At 30.5% G+C, this 9,639-nt stretch overlaps 1 long non-coding RNA gene across 1 annotated transcript; it reads left to right on the forward strand.

Annotated features, from left to right (window-relative positions):
- Window positions 1–3,562: 3,562 nt before the first annotated feature.
- LOC127722977 (uncharacterized) lies at window positions 3,563–5,391 on the forward strand. The gene is made up of 3 exons (XR_007991771.1): window positions 3,563–3,825; window positions 4,504–4,619; window positions 5,020–5,391. It is a non-coding gene; the product is annotated as an uncharacterized LOC127722977 (long non-coding RNA).
- The last annotated feature ends 4,248 nt before the right edge of the window (window positions 5,392–9,639 follow it).

The raw sequence follows: 9,639 nt of genomic DNA on the forward strand, positions 1-9,639 counted from the left end.
GTGATAATGGACGTCACACTAAACTCCAAATTATACACAAAAAACTAAAATTAAAAATGATACAAGATTAACAAAGGCCAGAGGCTCCTGACTTAGGACAGCCGCAAAAATGCGGCGGGGTTAAACATGTTTTTTGAGATCTCAACCCTCCCCCTATACCTCACTAGTAGCACGATTTCAGTCTGAAACGGTCATTTTGGTCTGATCATATCTTAATCGACTGGATTTACCGCTAGAGAAAAACGTCAAGACTTTTAAGAACTTTAAGACGCCGTTCCGATCGATAGTCTCATTAGGTAAATCAGTCCGTTAAGGCATGTTACGATAAACAAGACTGAATCTTCTAGCAAGCTGTTAAGATCCGTTACGACGGTGTCAGACCAAAACAGACCAAATCTAAAAATTAACGTTCAAAATTGTCAGACCATGTTTAGATCCGTTCAGTATACCGGTATGATACTACGAGTTACGCCCCTTCTGCTTAATAATGCATTTTAGATTAATATATATATTTACTAGAATTTAAAGTATATCTCTCGAATAAATAAAAAGGAATTAAAGATTAAATCCTCTGTAGATTCTTTATTTCTGTTGTTGTTTTGTTGAGGAACTAATAAATTATTCGTCTATATATGTTGCTTATTTTTTAATAAATGTTAGTTTATTTATTTATATACTTATTAAATGCAAGGACGTATGTTAATTGTATACTTACAAAAATGATTGCCATACATTTAACCTAAAAATGTTGTGAACCCTGTGTGAAAATGTTTTTCGTATTTGAAAATTAGTAACGGAAAATCTTAAACGTAACCTAAAAAAATAAGGAGATGTGGTATAATTGCCAATGAGACAATCCACAGAAATGAAGCGGATGCAAATTAACACATGCGTATTTTTGTTTTATGTCAGTTGGTTTAATTCGTTTTCTGTTGATATGTCCTGGTTTACTATTACCGTTGGAGCTGGGTTTTTTTTTTATTTTCATGCGAGTTACTCTATTAAACTTGGAATAATTTTATATTATTAAACAATAATTTATTTTACATAGTGGTGCGTCTAAACACCACCAAGGTCGCCATAGTACATGAAGCTGATCATGATACTGCATTCAGTCTGTGTCGAGACAGTGTTAAACTATAAATAAAGTACCACCGTATAAAGATTTTCATTCAAACAATGTATCCTTATATTTATTTTCTAACCCATATAATATATATATATATAGTACTTAGTGTATGGCGTAAATTTAAAATTTTCCGTTTTAGTTAAAATGATTGAGTTCAATGGCACGTGCTAGTAATCAACCGGGTCAACAGGTAACAAAATCAATGATCCATAACGTAAGAAAGTACTATTTTACAATTACACTCATGATTCTTGATAAAAAGGTGCCGAAGGGCTAAAAGTTAATAAAGAATTAATGAATTTATGTATACGTATTAGTAATTAAGCTGTTGATGTTTGACCGTCAGTTTTAATATATGCTATGTTTTATATTCAATAAAATAATGAATCTGAATCTATTATAGCTTAGTATGTGTAGTTTAAGGTTCTTACAATATTATATATTTCTTAACATTATACCAAAAGATAATGCAAAATATTTGAGCGCTGCATGGCAAACCATTAAAAAACATGTACAGTTCGGAAGTTTGTTTAGTATTCATAAGAAACTTTTCGCTTCTCTACTTATATAGTTTAGAGAGTATTCCTTTAAAATGTGTCAGTTATATAAAGTGGTGTATATTTGTATTCTATTTATTTGGCAAAATTGTATCACTATACATACATATTGTATTTCACAACTATATATACTATAAGTTGTGAATTGTGATTGATTGTTGGTTGCTTAAAGTCCAGTGGCAAATATTTCATGCATGTTCAGGACGAACTGTGGGTTTATGACATGGAACCCACCAGTGTAGGTTTCATGTGGTATAATATTTAAAAGTAACTTAAATTTAATTAACATGAATTATGAATAAATCGAAACATAACGGGAGCTAGCTATATATAGACGCATGGATCACCCGGACCTATCAGTTCTTTTCTCTGTTTTGTCTTTTTTTTTTTATATATTTCGTTTTTGTACTTTTATATAATTTACAATAACTGTGGTTAAGTGTGATCTATGTAGAAATTCAAACGTACTTAAGAATGAAGAATGAAAATCCAGGCTTTAAATAAAAATGGTCATTAAATAGCCACACAATTAAAAGAATAAGAAAAATGTAAGTGTTGGAATAACATATACAATATATATGTGCATTGTCGGAATATATAATTTTATTTTACGAACTTTGGTAACTGGACAAAAAGAGAGACGCACCTATCTTTTCTCCTTTTGGTGTAGCGAGTACAAATGAACTGATCCTAGTTATTTCGTATAGCATTTTTTTTTAAATAATAAAATCGCGCGTGCTCTATCTCAAAAAAGATGCTCACAGTGCAGTGTACTACTTTTGAGACAAATTATATCAAATTATCAAAATATCAATCTCTAACTTAATATGTAAACATAATACATGTAACAGAACCCCTTCTAGTCCTTAGTGGCATAGTATACGTCCTTAGTGCATTAAGGACTCCTTAGCAGTGTTTAGACGTACCGAAATTATAGAGCAGTCTAACAGCTCTAACTCAAAATGTGAACCATTCTATGTTGCGGGTTGGGGTCTACAATTTAGTTTGAAAGCTTCAGTCATACAAGTGTTTTATCCTTTTAATTTGGACTTAATCACTACTTTACCTTAAATTTCATCACCTAAATTTTCAAACATGTACTACTTTTTATTTGATGCATAAAATATAAAGAAAGAAATTTGGAAGATTATAACCTGTATTATATACACCAACAACTACCAAAGGCTGATAAGTATGTGTCACACACGAATGTAGGACAGAAAGTCACAGGACAAAAAGTCACAGACAAAAAGTCAAAGGACAAAATGTCACAATTCAGTTTTGAGATTATTTTTCTTTTAACAAGGAAACACTGATTTAAAAAATAAAATTTTTATTTTTTCTTGAACTACACTGTAAAAACGGCGTTTAGAATTGAAACGCATCTACAACATGTTTAGATCTAAACGTGTTTAGAAAAGCGTTTAGGATCTAAACGGATATTGACGTAAACACATTGAAACCTAAACATGTTTAGAATTTAAACGTGTTGCAGGTTTATTATCTGTGAATGTTATCAGTAAGCTAAACATTAAATGGCATCTAAACACTTCTGAAACACTTTCTTAAACACCTAAACACATTATACCACTTCATTACTGATTTCACCTTTTTACTCGATGTTCCTACATATTCCAACGTATTCTGTGACAATATCTCGGTTGTCTTGAAATGAAAATTATGGAAAGAGATAATTATATACAAATCAGTCCCAAGTATGAGCTACTCAAGTTATGAGAACAATTTATATCATCTTCCCCAACTGAGTTCGCAGCCCTTTTTTGTGTTGTAAGATTATATAGATTTACTTTCAATTAAAATTTGTATATGTTAAGCAATTAATTTTAAATTATTTTACTGAATCTTTATAGTATTTATAAGGAAGATATGAGTAAATATTTTCTCTAATTTCCGGAGTCGTTGTCCGACTATGATCTGATATTAATTAACGAACAGAGTTATCTCTCGTGGTAATTTGATACAGACGCCTTCAGACCCGCCAAAGACAAACAAAATTTAAAACAATGGATCCCATCGACCAAGCAAATATATCTATGGACGATGCAACAGATACAGAACATCTTATTAGAATATTGACGGAATCAAAAGCCAGCTTAACAATTATTACAGCAGCGGAAGGTAAGCAGATCCAGATTTCGTAAAAAGGGGGGTGGGGCACAACACAGGCTTAGTTAGGAAACTGTTAACCTATATGTATCTCCTTAAGGGGTCCGGACCCCTTCCCCTCTTCCCCTCATTGTTCCGAATCTGATATTGTTGATAGGAGCAAACATTTAATTTGGGGGGGGGGGGGGGGGGTCTTGTATCCTCGTCTCATTGGTTTTCATGCTATTAAGAATGCATTGTGACGTCGCTGTAAGGCGTCAAAGCAAGAAAATATAATAGCCTTTCAAGACGTCATAATTAATTTGGACTAGACAAAATAGTAGTTGTAGTTCACTGAATTTTCAGAAGAAACAGTCAGTCTATACATTTTAATGTATGAATCTTTGATTTTGTTAGTGAAACATCATTGAGAATTTATTAACATACAGTATAGGTAAAAGTATTCGTCCCTGTACATAAAATCATTGTTTCATGTATTTTATCTTTGCAAGAAATAAGATCCCAATGGCCCATAGTGCAACATCTTTTACACATATCAACACTGAAATTATAGTAACACTACATTTGTCAAAGAGAAACTAAGAATACCAAAAGAACATTCAAACTCATAAGTTGAAAATAAACTAACAAGTTATTCATGTTATTATATTTTATTTAAACCTTTAATAATTTGTTTGTATGTATTTATAGGACTGTGACACTGTATGTAGTGGGAATGAAATCCCTATAATATAGATCAAATTGAAGAAAAGATAAGATATAAAACAACGAAGAAAGAAAAGGATGACTTAATTTCAAAAGCAGGTGTAAGTAAAAATATATAAGTATATAATAAGTAGCCAATAGAACTATAATATAATTGAAAAATGAAGGTTAATTCATACTCTAGTATTTATCCTGTTGAAAAAAGCAAAATTGGTCATTATAAAAAAAATATATTATAAATAAGAGAAAAGGCTGCAGCTCTCAGAAATTGAGGATTTGGTTTTAGAAATATAAAAAACTTACATGCTATATTGTTCCCTTTGATTTATTTGTCTATTGATTTGTACATGGTTTAAAGTATTGTCTTTTTAACTACAATTTGTATTTTTCTTTTGCAAGAATCTTTTTTGAGAAGCTTGTTTAATGTATTTTAATATAAGAATAAGTGACTGTTGCACTTCAAATGTACATGTACTTGAAGGTTTAATTTTTTCATTTCAGTTTACCAGTTTACAAAAGTTCACCTGACAACCTAAAAGAACTGACACCAAGAGCCTTGATCATTCAAAAGAAGATTGTTCCGTAATGAACAATTCCTGTATGATAGGAGATGGACTGACAATTTCTGTTTTGTTGAAGATAACATTCATGTGATTTTACATTTTCCTGTTTATGACTATCTATGGCAAATTCTTTTTATTAAATCTTTTAACACTTATGAAATTGGTGATGAAAATGTTAAAATTTTACAAGGGAAAATATTGTTGAGTTGTTATTGTCTCATAAATCTGTAAAGATTATATCAAAATTTATAATTGTATTTTTTGTTTGCTTTAAGTGAGACTTTTAAATAAAAGATTGAAATAATTTGAATAGATTGTATGTTATTCTCAAGTCTGAAATAAAAAAAAAACAAAATAAAAGAACCAAACTCCAATATGTATTTAAAAAGTGAAAGGTCCATAGAACCTGACAAAATCAGGCTTGACTACTGGTACATAAACCAACAGAACAAATGAAAGCAAACCTGTTATATACCTGACTTGGTACAGGCATTTTCCTTTAAAAATAATTATGGGTTAAACTTGGTCTTATGGTTTACAGACTTTTTTTTTGCCTCCAGGAAGAATAAAATGTGTAACCCTATTATTATTATTATTATCATTATTGAAGTTTTCAAGCTTTAGTTTTCTGTATTGACAAGGACAAATGATGGTAAAAATAATTGCAAGGGCATTTAAGCAGAAATGTACACAAGAATTGTATATTCTACAATATTATACAATGCACTATTAGTATCCAATTTGTAGTGCTGTACTACTAGAAGTTCCTGTAAAATCATAGTACTAGTAGCCTAACAGCATACATTTCTAAACATCTGACATCTAAACACTTGTTGAAATCTAAACACTTGCTAAAATCTAAACATGTTTAGATGCTAAACGTGTTTCAAAACGTACACAGAAAAAGTGTTTAGATTTGTGTTTAGGATCTAAACACTGTTTTTACAGTGTATTATATATGAAGCAACTTTGTAATTAAAATTTATTCAATAAATATCAATAATGATCAAAAAATTGTTATAAAAACAAAATGTCAAAGTGGCTTGGTACTTAAATGGCTTCATTGTGCCAAGAAATATATCCTTTAAAATCAAAATTGAGAATGGAAATGGGGAATGTGTCAAAGAGACAACAACCCGACCACAGAACAGACAACAGCAGAAGGCCACCAACAGGTCTTCAATGCAGCGAGAAATTCCCGCACCCGGAGGCGTCCTTCAGCTGGCCCCTAAACAAATATATATACTAGTTCAGTGATAATGAACGCCATACTAAACTCCAAATTGTACACAAGAAACTAAAATCAAAAATAATACAAGACTAACAAAGGCTAGAGGCTCCTGACTTGGGACAGGCGCAAAAATGCGGCGGGGTTAAACATGTTTATGAGATCTCAACCCTCCCCTTATACCTCTAGCCAATGTAGAAAAGTAAACGCATAACAATACGCATGATTTGCATGATTAAAATTTAATAAATTTTCATTTATCAAGGCTTATGAACAAATTCCTAAACTTAAAAATGAATATATGTAATAAAAAGAAAATATTACAAGATCTTTCTCTTATATATTCAAACAATTATCAACAAATTATTTGTGACTTTTTGTCCTGTGACTTTTTGTCCTGTGACTTTCTGTCCGTTTACCGTCACACACACACAAAATATTCACACTGCCGTTTGCTCAATATGGAAGCGAAGTAACAGTATAGATAGATATAAGAAGATGTGGTATGAGTGCCAATGAGACAACTCTCCATCAAAGTCACAATTTGTAAAAGTAAACCATTATAGGTAAAAATAAGTCAAAGACTTTATTTAGTTGTACAATAATTGGCTGATTGCAGGGCTTAGATTCCTATATTTGTTCCAAGTTTTTAAAATCACAGGTTTTGGATGTCATCGATTTCATCGTTCCCGTTGTAAAACAGTCCCTGACTACCAACGTGGACTTATGTTACGAACTAAAACCACTATCACACAGTTTTTACAAGCGGAGCCCGTGTTATTACTAATAATGTCATACAGGCAGTTTTGTATTATCTGTCGTTTACTGACAGAAAGAGCCTAAATATTAATATTACCAAAAAAATACTTTATGTACAATTATTTGTCATGTATTTGAAAAATATTTTTCTTCTTTGCCTTACAAATTTATTCATACATTTTGCAAATATAGATGTGGAAGTCACCACTTGCCGATTGAGTCTGGAAGGTGGCAGGGTTTACCGAGAGAAGACAGAATCTGCCGTCTCTGTGACTCAAACGACATTGGTGACGAGTACCATTACATTATGAATTGTGGAACATTTAAGTTGAAAAGAAAGAAATGTTTACCCAAATACTGTTTGTCAAACCCTAATATCTATAAATTTGATCAACTGTTTAATTCATCAAATATTGTGATATTAGAAAAACTATGTAAATTTATCAAAGTTATAAATGTGAAAGTCAGTCCTCCAAGTTAATTTCATTTGTATTGTTCGCACATGCATGTAATAATTGTACCTTATAGTTATATTTATGTATGTTCTCTATAACTATGTAATTGTAGTTTTATGAGAAATAAAGTAGTCGTATGCATTCGTATTCGTCAAACTTTATTTGTTTATTTAATTATTCAAATTAAATTAACCTCACAATGCACGTGTCAATAAATACGAAAGAAAATTATTTGTTACAAAATCAGATATATTGTACACATTCTTCATTTATCTGTACAAAAGAAAACACAAACGAGAACTAGAGAACGAAGTCGACCAATACACAAATAACACTCATTTTTAAATAAGCTTTTTTATTACATGCTTGTTCAGGTGTTTATTTTATCATGAATTTAATCAAAATACACAAAAAAAAAGTTTTTATGTCCTAGGGTTACGTATTTTCTCACGTATTTGACAAATATATTTGGACATTTTACTTGAAAATCGTCGTTTTTAGCGTCATAAGTATGCAGCAACGGATGCAGACATAATAATGCCTTTTGTGTGTATGAACAATATTCTTTAATTGTTATAAATGTCAATGATTTCTACTGGCGATCTAACGAAATATTAACAAAAACTTTTGCCTGGTATTTTTATAGACATCGAATAGAATTCCGGTCATTACGGAATATGATCTTCAAAGATACAATTTACCAAAAAGAAGTAACAAATACATTATTTATATATATATATATCAAAGTGATTTTCGATCATCAATGAAGGTTTTCTATGTAAAACTTGCTATATTTTCCAGGAATGCAGTAGAGTTTATTTGATTTTAAAACACGTACAAATCGATCTATACTATTTAAAATTGCAAAACGCAAACTGAAATCGTACCAAGTGATTATTATTTTTGCACACGACATCTAGGCTGTCGTCCCACCTCTAATTGTAGACGGTTCTCTTGGATAGGGACATTGTGCATTCAACCGTGGATATTATAAAATATCTGTAATAAATAAAATTTTAATGTTTTGATCGTGTAATGTCTTAATTTTTAAGGTTACGCGGGTTCGGTATTAAGCGAACACAATTGGTATGAACACACTTCCGTATACATGTAGAATATATTAAAGAACCTTTCAATTACAAAGTTTTTTTCGAGGACTTTTAAAGTTACAAATAAAAATCCTTTTTATGTTTTTGAAATAGGCTTTTAATTTCCATTCTCAATTTTATTTTAATGTAGAAAATATGTCATTTATATATAAAGTGCATGTAATTCTTTATGCTAGTAATCCATAAATGAAATTGCATAAATCACAAAGGTCTCTAAACGAAGATTGCCAAATCAAATCTATAATACTATATATACTTAGAAAATGTTAACAAGTCTAGAAAATGTTTATACTGTACATTAAATAAAGTTGAAGATGAGATACACTTTGTGACTGAATGTCCACTACATGTATATGTTGATAACAGAAATGAGTTTTTTACTGAAATTTCCCTAACTTGTAATAATTTTCAATCTTTAGACAATTTTTCAAAGTCTTCATGGCTATTTACACAAGAAAATTTTTATATGTATAAATGTTTGGGAACGTATTTATCTAAAAATCTTGAGAGAAGGAGAAGTTCAAAGATAATAAATGCAAATTAGCTACAAATACACATATTTTGAGTGGTATATGATTTTGAATGGTATATTTCAAAGATGTGAATTGTGTTATCTGGTTCTGTCCTGGCCTTTTATAGCATTTTTAATAGTATTAAACGGTGTTGTTTTCTTATATGTCTCTAATTTATGTCTAATCTTATGTACTTGTATGTGTTGTGATGAAAGCTCTTTATAAGGCCCTTTAATTGGAAATAAAATATTCTTATTCTTATTCTTATACGCAATTCAATGTTACTTTCATCATTTAATTTACAAGTGCACTTGGATTGTTTAGGTTTTATGTGGTGTACAATGTAAGGGTGGAATACCATAGTGTCAAATTGAAAAGAGAGAATATTTTTCGATTAAAACACACCCGGGAACAGCAAGAAAGTTTACCAAAGAAGATGTGGGAACTTTACTGATTTTATCATATATATTTCTGATAGTTTCCCGACCTATTCAC

This window comes from Mytilus californianus, unplaced genomic scaffold (genome assembly GCF_021869535.1).
Source record: "Mytilus californianus isolate M0D057914Y unplaced genomic scaffold, xbMytCali1.0.p SCAF_13, whole genome shotgun sequence".
In the NCBI taxonomy this organism is placed as follows: domain Eukaryota; kingdom Metazoa; phylum Mollusca; class Bivalvia; order Mytilida; family Mytilidae; genus Mytilus; species Mytilus californianus.